Below are 12892 nucleotides of genomic sequence, written 5' to 3'. Positions count from 1 at the left end.
AGAGGGAGAGGCTTCGCGGCACGGCGAGGAACACCGGCTGAGCACGGCGTTTGCGGCGGGACTCACCGAGGAGTGAGGGGAGGCGATTACGGCAGCTCCCGGAGGTGAGGAGGTGGTGGCCGAGGGTCTCTTTGTCCTTGCGGAGCCGAAGGAGGCGACGGTGCACCGCGAGGAGGTCGGGAACGGCGGGGATCGGCGACCGGAGGCGGCAAACGGCGGCGGTCTCGGGTTGATGGCGAAAGTGGTGCTTCGGAGGTGGACTGGGCAAACTAAGTGGCAGCCGGCCTTGCGCTTGCGACGGCGAAGCCAATGGCGCAAGCGATGAGCCACGGCGACGTTTGAAGCGTCGGTGGCGCGCGGCTGGAGTCGGTGGCAGCGGTGGAAAGAGGTGGTGCGCGTGGCGGCGGCGTTACGGAGGCGAAGAGGGGAAATGGAGTAGGGGCCAGGGTAGAGCTCGGCACAGCGATGCCGACGACACAAACGGCGCGGCACGGCGGCCCCTAGGATGGTAGTAGCGGGCGGCTGGTGGCGGTGAATGGCGGTGGTGGTTCGAGTTGGCAATGGGATGGTGGTTCCGGCGATCGAATGGGGAAGCGGAGCAGAGGCCGGGGTGCAGCACGGCGAGGTGAAGCCGACGGCACAAACGGCGCGGCACGGCAGTGGCTACGGCGACTGCAGCATGCAGTCGGAGCTCGCCGGTGGGCGGCGGCGCGCGGGGTGGCGTGGGGAGAGCGAGGAAGGGTGAGCCGAGGCTTTGGAAAAATGGGGAAAAGAGAGAGGGAGCCCCGAGGAGCATTTTTATAGGCTCGGGGAGGGGAGAACATGGCCGGAATGGGCGGCAACGGGCAGTGGCATGGGACTCCAGTGACATGGGCGAGTGGCGGCTCAGCGTAGGGCTGGTTCCCGCGGGGAGAGAGGGGGAGTGGGGCGGGATGTGGGCGCAAGGTGGAGAGGACTCGGGTCCATGCCAGTTGGGACGAGGGGAAGCGCGGATCGGCGGGAGGGGTGGGCGGCGTGGCCGAAGGTTAGGAATGAGCCCGACAGGTGGGACCCACCTGTCGGCGGCTCAGGGGAGAGGAGGTAGGAGGAGACAGCTGGGGGAGGCAAACTAGACTCGAGGGAGAGAACCAAGCGGGCTGAGGGAGGGGAAGGGAGAATGGGCCGGTGGCCCGAGGGGAAGAGGGGGAAGAGGGTGGCCTGGCTGGGAGGGGAAAGGGGAGATTGGGCCGAGCCCAAAGACAAAGAGGGGATTTTAATTTATTTTCTTTTTATTTAAATGAGTTTAATAAACTTTGTGACTTTAAACTTATTTCTTGAGCTCCGAAAATTCGCGGGAAATTTCAAAGAGTTCATTAGGGCACAAAGAATATTACAAAATATTCTCGGCCAGTGATTTTTAAAGGAAAAATTTAATTTCCCCTATAATTTCACTTGATTAAATTGCTTTAATTTTTATTTAATTTCTAGAAGGTGCATTATTTAATGATTTTTAATCCCGAACGAAAATCGGGGCGTTACAATAGGCGTTCCTAAAAAAATATCACACTTCATAGCATATTGGAGAGATGAGAACTTTCGGTTCAAATCGGAACTTCCAGTATGGGATTGGAAGTTCCGGTCTCAAGCAAAAAGTTCGGCGGATAATGAAATAAAACACTAGCTATGAACTCGTAGCTCGAATAAACAAAATGTATATGAATCAAATGGTGACAAATAAGGTATCTAAGCAAGATATAAGGTCACCAACTATATTAATTAAGCATGCAAGTAGATCAGGTAAAAACAAGATCAAGATATGAGAGATGGCTAGAACGAGCAAACCAAGAGAGGAGACACGTTGATTTGTTTTCCGAAGTTCGGATCCAAGGATCCTACGTCTCCGTTGAGGGACCATAAGGCCGGGTCTATTTCAATACTTTCTTCACGAGGTTGCACAAATGCAATCATCGGTTTCACTCTTGATTTCTTCCCTTGCGGAGGCGAAATCGAAGCCTTCACAAACTTTTCATGGCACACCACAACCTTGGGTGCTCACCGGCAACACCTAGCCGTCTAGGAGACCGTAGTCCCCAAGGGTAATAGATACAATCAAAGATTTGCTTGCTATGAACTCGAGTGCTCAAAGTATGGAGTGAAGCTCACTAGCTCTCAACTTCTTAATCTCTTAATCCAAATCTCTCCCCTTCTCAAATCCCTCTCACAAAGAGGCACCACATAAGGTAGGGAAAACAGGGATGGCTCTTTGGTTTTGGATTTGTCTAATGTTGCCCAAGAACAGCAGCCACTCAAAGAAAGAGTGGAGGAGTTTATATACCCGAGCCCCTCAAAAACTAGCCGTTGGAGGCCAACACTGTAATTTTCGGAATTTCCGAAATGCATTTTCGGATAAGTCCAAAAACTTACAGAAGCCAATCTCAGATTCGCAGCCATTTTCAAAATTTCCGATAATTTTCGGATATTTCCGAAATATTTTCGGAATTTCTTTTAGTTTTTCGGAATTTCCGAAAAGCACAAAGTAAAATGACTATAACTTTTTGCTCGGGAGTCCATTTTAGATGATCTTGGACTCTATGGAAAGCTCATTCAGAGGACTACCCAACTCAACCAAAAGCAAGGTCTAAAACCACTCAAAGGATAGGTTAAAGCTTGGGTTTCTCTCAAGGTAGCACTACGATAGGTCGCTTTGAGCACCGAGACATACACAAATACCTCGACGTTGCATCCCTCTTAATAGTACGACATTCCTAAACTCAAATGTAAATAGGAAGAGAATTATACCAATAGGGATGCCTTCTTTACATCTTTCTTTCATTGTCTTAAGGGACGCCAATGCAGAAACCGTTTCACCATATATTCTTCAAATGATTGATGCGGTTACTTGTAGCTTCAAATGGTCTCGCACGGTCCATCATGACAAAGCCGTCACTCTTCCTTCACCACCGATTTGGTTCTTCGGTGCCAAGCCCCTTGCTTGCCCTTCACCGCCGCATGGTCCATCGTGACCGACCATCGCTTGCCCTTCACCGTCTTGCCACAGTAGCCACTTCGAATCCCACATCTTCAATATCTTCACTTTATCATTCTTGGTATCGTTAGGTGTAATTATATCACTTGAGCATCAACACCTTTGCAATCCTTGGGACCTATTTCTTTCATTCAACTCAATAAAATTATTAGTCCCAATGATCCGGTTGTCAACCTCCACATGTTGACCAACCAATCGCATGTATAAAATGATATGAATAAATGATAAGTATTTATCAACACCACAAGTGTCATATACTCAAATATATGCTCAAATGTAAATATCCCAATTAAATGAAAGTGAATAACTTAGATCGATTACAAGCATAACTAAAGTATAGGATTTTTCCCCCTAAATGCATGCATACAAAATGTTTGTGTGAAGCAAGAGTATGCATAAAAGAATGAAACATTAGGAGCTTATCCTATACAAGAATCGAAGGCATTTATCAAATATAGGCATTAAAATAAAAACATACATTCATCATCTTCATGTTCTCAATGTAAAGAGACCAAACAAGATATGGCTCAAACAAAGCATTAGTCTCACATGCTTATGTAATCACATGAAAATATATATATGTATGAATATAGCAATATGTGCACGGAGAGAAAGAGTGACATATATAGCTTGATCTCCATGCATTTCATCCTTGTGATTTAGGTACATCATCAATGAACGTTTCTCTCTCCACTCATATGAAGTCCGGATATCACCTCTCACATATTCCACTTTTATATCCATATGAGACTAGTAGACAAAGAAATGCTTATAACAATGTTGGTCTCATGTAATTGGATTTGTCATTAATCACCAAAACCAAATTAATGGCACTTGAACTTTCAAAAGAAAAAGAGAAAGGAAAGATGCTCATGTGATTTTGCAAAAGGACCCTTGTAGTTTTTAGAAATTAAGTGCATGTTCCTTTGCATAGGAAATTTTGCCTTTTAAACCCTGATTTTTCCATAATTTACACAATTAACCCTCTTTATTGGGATATTTGTTTGAATGGCGTACAAAATTTGCAAATATCACCGAAAATCATATTCTCGCATGAAAGGGGCCACGAGACATTGAATTTTGACCTCGACTTTGCATTTCAGGTACCTTTATTGCTGATATATATGATTATGAAATTTATTTATCGCATTTATGATTATTGATTATTTGTAATGCTTTATTGCCTTTAGTTAATATCTTTGCAGTAAAATGTATAGAATTGCATAGAATACATTGAAATTATTTGCGGGAACTTTTGTGTATCATTATATTGCAACAATTGTGCATTCTTACCTGAATGTAATTTTGCGCATGTTTTGAATATAGGAAAATGGCTGGCATCACGAATTAGAAAATTTGCTAAATCTAGAATATCTCCGACATATTTATTCAACGTCGAAATTACGATAGAGCAGGAAGTTCTACGGTACCGTTAATCCAATCGCGCTATGTGCATTGACTCGATAAGTTTGATCCAACATTTCAATATCTCACCAGTGCTTCTAAGCTACTCTCATGAATGAGTATGCTAGACGACTGGGCGCGTTAGCATTTAGAAGGTTATGGTGCACACCCTACCTCTTGCAGAGCAAGAACTATCAGCAAGAATGGGTATTTTCGACTATGATTGACTAAGAAAATGACCAAGAGAGTACGGTAATTCGGTGCACCGAACTTGCACCAGGTACCATGGAAACTCTCAATGATTCTACCCGAGCGTCACAAAAGTCGTACGCAAGCATCACTAGTGCACATTTATAGGTGACTTATGATGGTTGTATGGTGGTTAAACACTCACAATAGCCATTGGGAGCCAACCAGGAAGCCACGTGTGGAGGGCCAACTACCACGGCGAGGATCTTGGCAGCGGCGCTGGATCCGACCGCAGGCTCGCTGCCCCTCCCCACCTCACGCAGATCAGAGGAGACTGATGCCGCCGTTGCTGGAGCCGAAGACGAAGCCGGTGGTGATTCACGCGTGTTCGGCGTCGCCTCCCTCAGCACCAGCATCATGTACTCATTCACCCAGGTCCGTGCCTCCCCTCCTAGTCCCCTTGCCTCGCCCAGCCCGCTGCACACGGGGATCCCCGGGGCGGCGAGTCGGCGAACGGGGGCACCACCGCAACCAGCTGCATTGCCTGCACGTGTAACATACCGAAAATTTGCTATTTTCTACATATGCATCACGCCGATTCTTATGTTTTTAATAACTTCCTAAACTTAAGAAATTATAATTAGAGGGACCTCCTAAAACTAACATGCATAAAACCCCTCTTTGGTATTTAAAATCTTTCGTGGTTTTATTCTAAAAATTGGTCTTGTTAAATTGAGGTATTCTCTTTGATTTGATTTTGCATCTTAAACGTTCTTTCGACCAAAATTTCATTTATTTAATTTTAGTTTGAAAATCCTTTTTACTTTTATGAATCATGGTCCAAGAAATCCTCCAACAATACCTTTGAACCTAAACCGAAGCAATTCCAATTTTATTAGAATTAATTGTCGACCCATCCTTTGATTTCAAACCTATTCTTATTTATCGCCAAATATCCAAGTTCCCCATTAGCCTCGAATACTTCTCCAAATCCTTGCTAAATAATTTGAGGCTAACATCCTATTTATTTCCCTTCCCTCTCAATCGAGTGCATCAAATAAATTCCGTTATATTCTATCTCTCAAAAGATTGCACTCAAATAAATTAGAACATCCTTATTTTAAAATCCCTCACCATGTATCAATATCTCTGAATTCAAATCCTTTTTAAATCTAGCCATCCAAATTCCTCTAAATCAATTATTTGAATCTCTAGAAAAATTAGACTTTCTTCCTTGTAATTTTGGGCCGAATTCTTCTTCCCACTCAGGCGGCCCAAGTCGGCCCAGCTACCCCTCCCAGCCACACAGCCGATCCTCTTCCCTGTCCCGTGGGCGCCGCCGCCGTGTGCCATGGGCGCGCGTGGCGCACGGGTGCACACGCAGCCGCTGCCGTCGCCTGCAGCTTTGCCGCCGTCTTTCCTTCGCCGCTAAGCAACCGCCGCCCGACGTCAGCGCCACCTCACACCGCTGACGCCAGCCACTGCACCAAACCGACATGATCGGCCAATCGGATGGAAGGACCGGTGTCGTCGTTCTCTTCTTCACGACATTGCCGCCGTGACCAAGATGACGACCTCCTTTGCGAACCGACCTCCAAAGCCTATAAATACCGGTAAGCCGTCCCTTTTTCTCCCACATATCCGAGGTCTCTCTCTCCCTCTCTTTCTCTCTCTTTCTTCCTCATGACCGGCTGCCGCCACCGTCGGCCGATCTCCTTCACCGTAGCTCCACAACCCAAACCCTCGCGCCATCGGGCTTGCCTCGACGAGGGGAATCCATTTTTCTAGTTTCCCCTCTTCGCTATCCACTCCATCAAGCCACCACAACCACCTCCCTTGCAGCCGAAGAGAAGCTCTTCTACTCGCCGTTCCGGCCAACTCCTCCTCTCTCTCGGCCAGCCACAGACTTACCCGGGTGCGCGTCGCTCGGGAACACGCTTGGCCGCCGCCGTCGAAGCCGTTCCACCATCGGAGCACCGGCGCCCCTTCTCTCTCTCTCTCTCTCTCTCTCTCTCTCTCTCTCTCTGTTGTTACACGGGAAGAAGAAGAGAAGGAAGAAGATGACGGGAGGAAGAAGAAGGAGGAAAAGAAAAAGAAAAAGAAAGACTGACAGGTGGGCCCCTACACAGTACACTTCATATTTTCTAGATTTAATTCAAATCCTATTTTTTAGAAGCCCATATCTCCTAAACCGTAGATCCGATTCCAATGAAACTTGGACCTAAATTCATCTAAATTCAAACCCTATCTTTTGACACCAAATTTGCTATTTTAATATTTTATTTGAATTTATTCAAATACTGTTTGAATTTATATTTGTCTTTTCAAATATTTCTTTTTAACCCAAAATACCCTTTAGCCACTAAAAAGCCGCCGGTTGGAACTTTACGCCTTCCATGGGGACGTTCGCGGTTTACTATCCCCGACGTCGGACTGTTGGTTGTAAAGCCCGGCAAAACCAAACCTAAGGTCGAAGTGCTGCTCCTGGCACCCCACGCCTCGATGCGTATAGTGCTCGGAGCTTCACTATTTCCTCGACCTCCACAGAACGCCGCACAGTTAGCTCTTGAGCTCTGTGTGATCCTAGCCGCTCCGCCGCCACTCACGGTTGTCAGAGTAACACTTCCGCCCCACTAAACCCACACAAACCTCCTATCCCTCTAGCCGTTATGCTGTCTATTGACACCGGCTAGAGAAAATACCAATTCTAGTCGTTATACTGTCCAACTCTAGCAACGACTAGCAAACAACCAAACCCTAGCCGATGCCTTCCTAATTAAATTTCAACTACCATCCAAATTCCATACCCACCTATCCACCATACTATTAACTACCTACTCTTCTAGAACCTATACATAAAATATAGAACCTAGCCGATATGTTGCTCTACTCCACAATCGGCTTAAATATAACCAAACCCTAGGTATTATACTACCCAAACCTACCACCAGCCAATACTAGCCACATACTCACTTAACCAGTTATATATCCCTTACTCTCCAAGCAACCAAAACCCCACATAAAATATAAACGACATGAGTTGCTTGATCCCCTCTCCACCTCAACCTCCAACCCTCTAGAACCTCCACATAAAATATTAACCCAATAATCCCTATACCCTAAAGGAGATAGATTATACCCTAAACCCTAGCTCTCTTAGCCGCTTATCGTTCTTTTGTTATTTTATGGCTTTTATTGAATTTGGCTCTTCCTCTTCTTCAGTAGAGTTTATTTTATTTTGGATGGCAACCTGTGGTATTTTAAGGATCGGATAATCAGGTTGCCTACCTTGAATTATTCGCGTTGGAGCAAGGCAAGTTATTATTCCTTCCCTTGAGCATAATTACCCTATATTCTTATATTTCTATTCTATGCATTAGTCATTCATGATTTTGAATGCATAACCTGAACATAGCAAACCAAATATGCTAGCTTTGCTTAGCCCTGCCTAGTTAGTCTGCATAAAAATATAATGAACTTCGATTGGGACAGTACGTAGGAATTGGTTGATTCCGGGTGGCTAGTACTATCTCAGTCGATATAGTTATTACCAAGTACTTATGTCAAACGAACGAGTACGACCGCAATTCTAGAATGGGGACAGACCTTGCAAAGTAGGTTGTCTAGCAAAGGTGGTACCTCTGTACAGTGGTTCTTATTTAAGTCCTCGCGCAGGAGGCAAACTTATGCCGCGAAGGGCAAATATAACATTTACCGAGGTGCAGGTAGATGATTTGTTGAGCTCAAGTGTGTGTATTGTGAAAACCTGGTTGAGATGACGGGGGTCTCTCAACCAGTTCTCTCTCTAAAAACCTCGGGAACGCCAGAACTCCTCTCGCTGCTGATAACGTTACGTTCAGAGTGCATGAGGATGAGAGTTCATGGAACAGGTGCCACTGATGTTAGTAACCGAAAAGCTTTGCCATGACTAAGCTAATAAATATTGGCATGTCATAGATTGCGGGTAAAGCATACATTTACTGCAGTAAAATAAACATGAATCTATTTGAATAGCCGTGCTCACGGAATTGAGTATCGGGACTCATATGGTACTTTGGTTAGAAACCTAATTCAAGATTTTACTAAATGCTGCTGCATTTAAAACATCAGGCTTTCTATTTCTATATTCTCTGCCTTCTGCAAGTAATCGTAATCCTACTCAAATATTACCTTTTCATACATTCATTATTGAATATAATAGCTTGCTGAGTACGTTGTACTCACCCTTGCTTCAAACCCCTTTTTCCAGAGTTAAATTGAAGTTTTTGCCGAAGCCAGGAGTTCAATCATATAAGTTAGTCTTATTTCAACCTAGTTCACAAATCTAGATTAGTTAGATGGTTTAAGTCTATAGCAAAATATTAGAGTTGAGACACTCTATAGCTTCTGCTGTAATAGTTAGCCACAATCTTGTAAATTCCCCTATTAATTTATGTAATAACATCTCCTTTGGAGCCTTGTTCAATGTACGCAATGAAGATCCAGATTGTTGAAGCTGTATCAGTCTACTGATCCAGGGCTTGATACAGTTAAACATGTCGGTTTCCGAATCATTAGTTTTGGGATCCGACAGCACGTCCGGCTCGCTTCCCCCGTTTCGTTTTCTGATGCTCTTTTATTTTGGGGGATTCTTGAATTGAGGATAAAGGGATGACATGGAGGTGCTCAACGAGCCGCTCTACGCTAATTTCCTACACGTCACTGGCGTCGACAGGCCATATCACGCGGAGCTTCTTTCTAACATGGTAAACCTTGACAAAGGTTTGACCATTACTACTTATTGACGGTCGTTAGCGATCAGCTTTACCCGTCAATATTACTAAAATAAAGGAGAACTAGTTATGCTTACAATGCATATTCATGTTAGAATAAGAAATATTCCACTAGCACTAGGTTTTCTAACCTTTTGTATAGAATGAGCATAAATGGAGGAGAATCGATAGCAAAATAGACGATCAATCAATCCGACGCTGTCGTGAATCAGACTTAGAGGAAGATGGGCCAAGAACTCAGAAATAACATACTCACAAGTCTACGGGGAGAAACACACGAGGAGACCACTAGCCAAAACCTGGGCTGGTTGGGCCGACCCCTGGTTCAGCCAAATCTCAGGTTCGGCCAAACCCCTCTCGTAGCCGTTTGATCCAGGGCTTTGCCTGGACGTTGTAGATTAGACCCCAATGACGGTTGGAGGGTATTTCTGACCATTCCAACCGTCACAACCGTCATTGGGAGGCTATAAAAGGGGCTCTCATCCTCACTTCTTCCACACACCTCAAGCGAGAAGAATCAAGCTCTCTCTCTAGTTTAGTACTAGAATAGGAATAGAATAGGAGTCTTAATTCGAGAAGTCTTCAGAAGGATTCGGGTATGATTCTAGTAGCTCTGCTCTCTTTTGTAAGACTTATACTTTATTTAGAATATTCTTCTTTATACTACTCTGGTATTGTATTACTTTTCGAGTATATGTATACCAACTTTATTATATATTCAAGTTATATTGATTATGATGCTAGCTTATCTGGGAAATGCAATGGTGTGGGTATAATGATCGTGTATACGATTGCTCTATGTCATGACGATGATATTAGAGTAGTATTTGGTAATTTAAGCGTAGTGTTTAGATTACTGGATATCATTTTTTTGGGTTATATGCTGCGAATACGTTGAGGTGGGCCGCTGATGCTGACAGCTCAGTACGGGTATTCCATCGCGCGTGTATATAGTCCTAGGTTACTTTCATGGGGAGGGTACTCCTCCGTATTTAGCCCTATAATATACCATGAGTGTTTCTACGCCATTGCTGGAAATTATATTTCTAGTAATGTCGTTGAGAAATACCAACACTACTCCAATCACACTACTACTATTTCCAATCACACTACTATTATTGCTATTGGAGAATGAAATTTTTTGTTGTGTGATCTTTGCGGCATTTAGTAATGGATGTTATTTTGAAGTAGCGGTCGTTTGGAATTGAACCAAATCAGCTGTAATCATGCTCTTATGACATGATTAAAAGAATGGGGAGGTGGATTCGTGAATTACCTTTTTCTCTTTTTTTTTCTTCTAGCACTTTCCTGGCTATTTGGACCTTTCTGTCGAAATGTTCTCAATGTCTTAATTAGACTATTTCCATTTTAATATCGAAAATAATACAGTGCACCATATTCGTGTGTGCTTTTTTAAAATAGCTCTGCTAAGTTACCATAAATTTCTGTACTATCAATATGCATGCAGCATGGAGCCTTCTATATAATAGAATCACTAAGGAATACTTCTAGTCTGATCCTGATGGTAACAAAGTTATCAGTGAAGTCACCTTTTGGGCAGGGAAGAGAATATATTGTTACTACAAGGTAGATTTTTATTTTCTAAAATGTTGCTCAATGATATATAAATGATCCCTTAATCCCTTAATCTTTTGTTTGTAGCACATTGCAAAACAACACAATATCAGTTGCATGTAGCTAGAATAAGGTTAATGTGCTCTTCTTCTCGATTATTCCTTTTCGTTCCATAAAATATGTATGATTAGTCACAGTGGCATCTAACTTCTTCCCTTTATGAAGGAATGTAGAAATATACTTACTCAGATGGAGATATGATGGCTAACTGCTTACTATTGAGCTGATGTATTTCTGAAGTAGTAAAGTCGTTGGTAGGATGTTTCAAAGAAACTAATGATGTACCACGCAATGACATAAATCAGGAAAGGATTGTTGGCAACTTTTTGTGACAAGTTGGCAAGCACGATTGTAGCACCTAAAGCTTTGCGGTGATCCTAGATTCGCCAACCACCCTAATCTAGCAAGCGCTAAATCAAGATGGGTTTTGATAAACTAAACCGGCTTGTGGAGCCGATCTAGATGGAACGGTAGATAATTACCCGTCTCGTGGGCAAAACGGAAGGTTTTCAGGACAAACCTACAAAGAGGTGTCGCACTCTCGTAGTAGTGGCGGACGATTTACAGCACAAATCGACAAAGATGGACAAACTAAACTAGAACTAGAAGCAATATGAAAAAACGATTCTATTGATTGATTGTATGATTGTCTTTACAATTGAACCGGCCTTGTCCCTTATATAGGGGTTGGTCTTGCCCTCTACAGGCCCTCCTCCACGTCCAACTCGGGATAAAAACCAAAGGAAACCCGAAACATGCCTTCCCAAGCAAGGAAATCTCGAGACCCGACAAAACAGACTCGGGCTAGAACTTTGCCGGTCAGACCGGCCACACACCGCCGGTCTGACCGGCCAACACACGGCGGTTTGACTGGCCTTCTCAGAGGAAAACGGGCAAAACTTCCGAACTTTGGCAATTTCCCTATTTCAATCCTAGGTGCCAAATTTAGGTGTAAACAAGGATTAGTTGGAGTTGCATGCTATAGTCCTTATTTGTATGGTATTATTTGTTCAAGTTATGATATGGACATACCTCTTTCTTTTTTGAGGAAAAAGCAAGAGATGTGCATACAAAGAAATGAAATAATAGCATTTTCATATCCATTTGAATTTATGCTTCTTGGAGTTCTAAGCTACTATGTATTTTAAATAGTACTGCTAAATCATAACTAAATACATGTTTTTTGTATGATGGATTCACTATATTTAAAGTCCTTAATTTCATGATGATGCTATGTCATCTTGGCATATGGTTAATTAATTGAAATATGATTTACTTGGTGGGTTGTGGGTACATGCATGATTTCATTTGGTGGTCGTGCCCATGACAATTAAGGACCAGTTCTCGAGAATCCCTGGAAGATATACTCATACTAACCACAAGCCAGATGGGCTCCAGGCTGAATCTTAAGTATAATCTTTTCTAGCTGACACACCGTTGGCAAGGTGTTAACAATGAAATTTGGTAAGCCCCTAAGAGAATTATCACATTACCAATAGTCAAATTCTTGCTATATTCGGTTAAGGAAATTAATCGAATAAAAGGATGCATATCCAGAAGTGACCGAGTTCAAGGAGGATGCGGCATGGCAAGTTATCTATTAATTAGAAATAGTTTGTTAGTTTCCTTTTATCTTTAGGAAAGTGTGTTTAGTGTCCTATAAGGACTTTATGTTTTCCTTTTATCTTTAGGAAAGTTTCTTTCTTGTCCTATAAGGACTAGTATCTCCCCATGGGTATAAATATGTACACCCGGGGTCATTGTAATTTATCTCTCGATCAATACTACTCTCGGCGCATCGCCATCCTCTCTCCTGAGGTTTTTACTTATCAACCGGCGGAATTTGGCACCTAACGCGGGGCTGCAT

The 12892-nt window shown here is 43.4% G+C and overlaps 1 pseudogene; it reads left to right on the top strand.

The window, feature by feature from the left end:
- Nucleotides 1–535: 535 nt before the first annotated feature.
- On the top strand, nucleotides 536–8917 carry LOC127756262 (uncharacterized; annotated as a pseudogene).
- Nucleotides 8918–12892: the final 3975 nt, after the last annotated feature.

Source organism: Oryza glaberrima, chromosome 12, assembly GCF_000147395.1.
Source record: "Oryza glaberrima chromosome 12, OglaRS2, whole genome shotgun sequence".
Classification (NCBI taxonomy): domain Eukaryota; kingdom Viridiplantae; phylum Streptophyta; class Magnoliopsida; order Poales; family Poaceae; genus Oryza; species Oryza glaberrima.
Note: the sequence above shows the minus strand (reverse complement) of the source record. Positions and strands in the feature narration are given on the sequence as shown.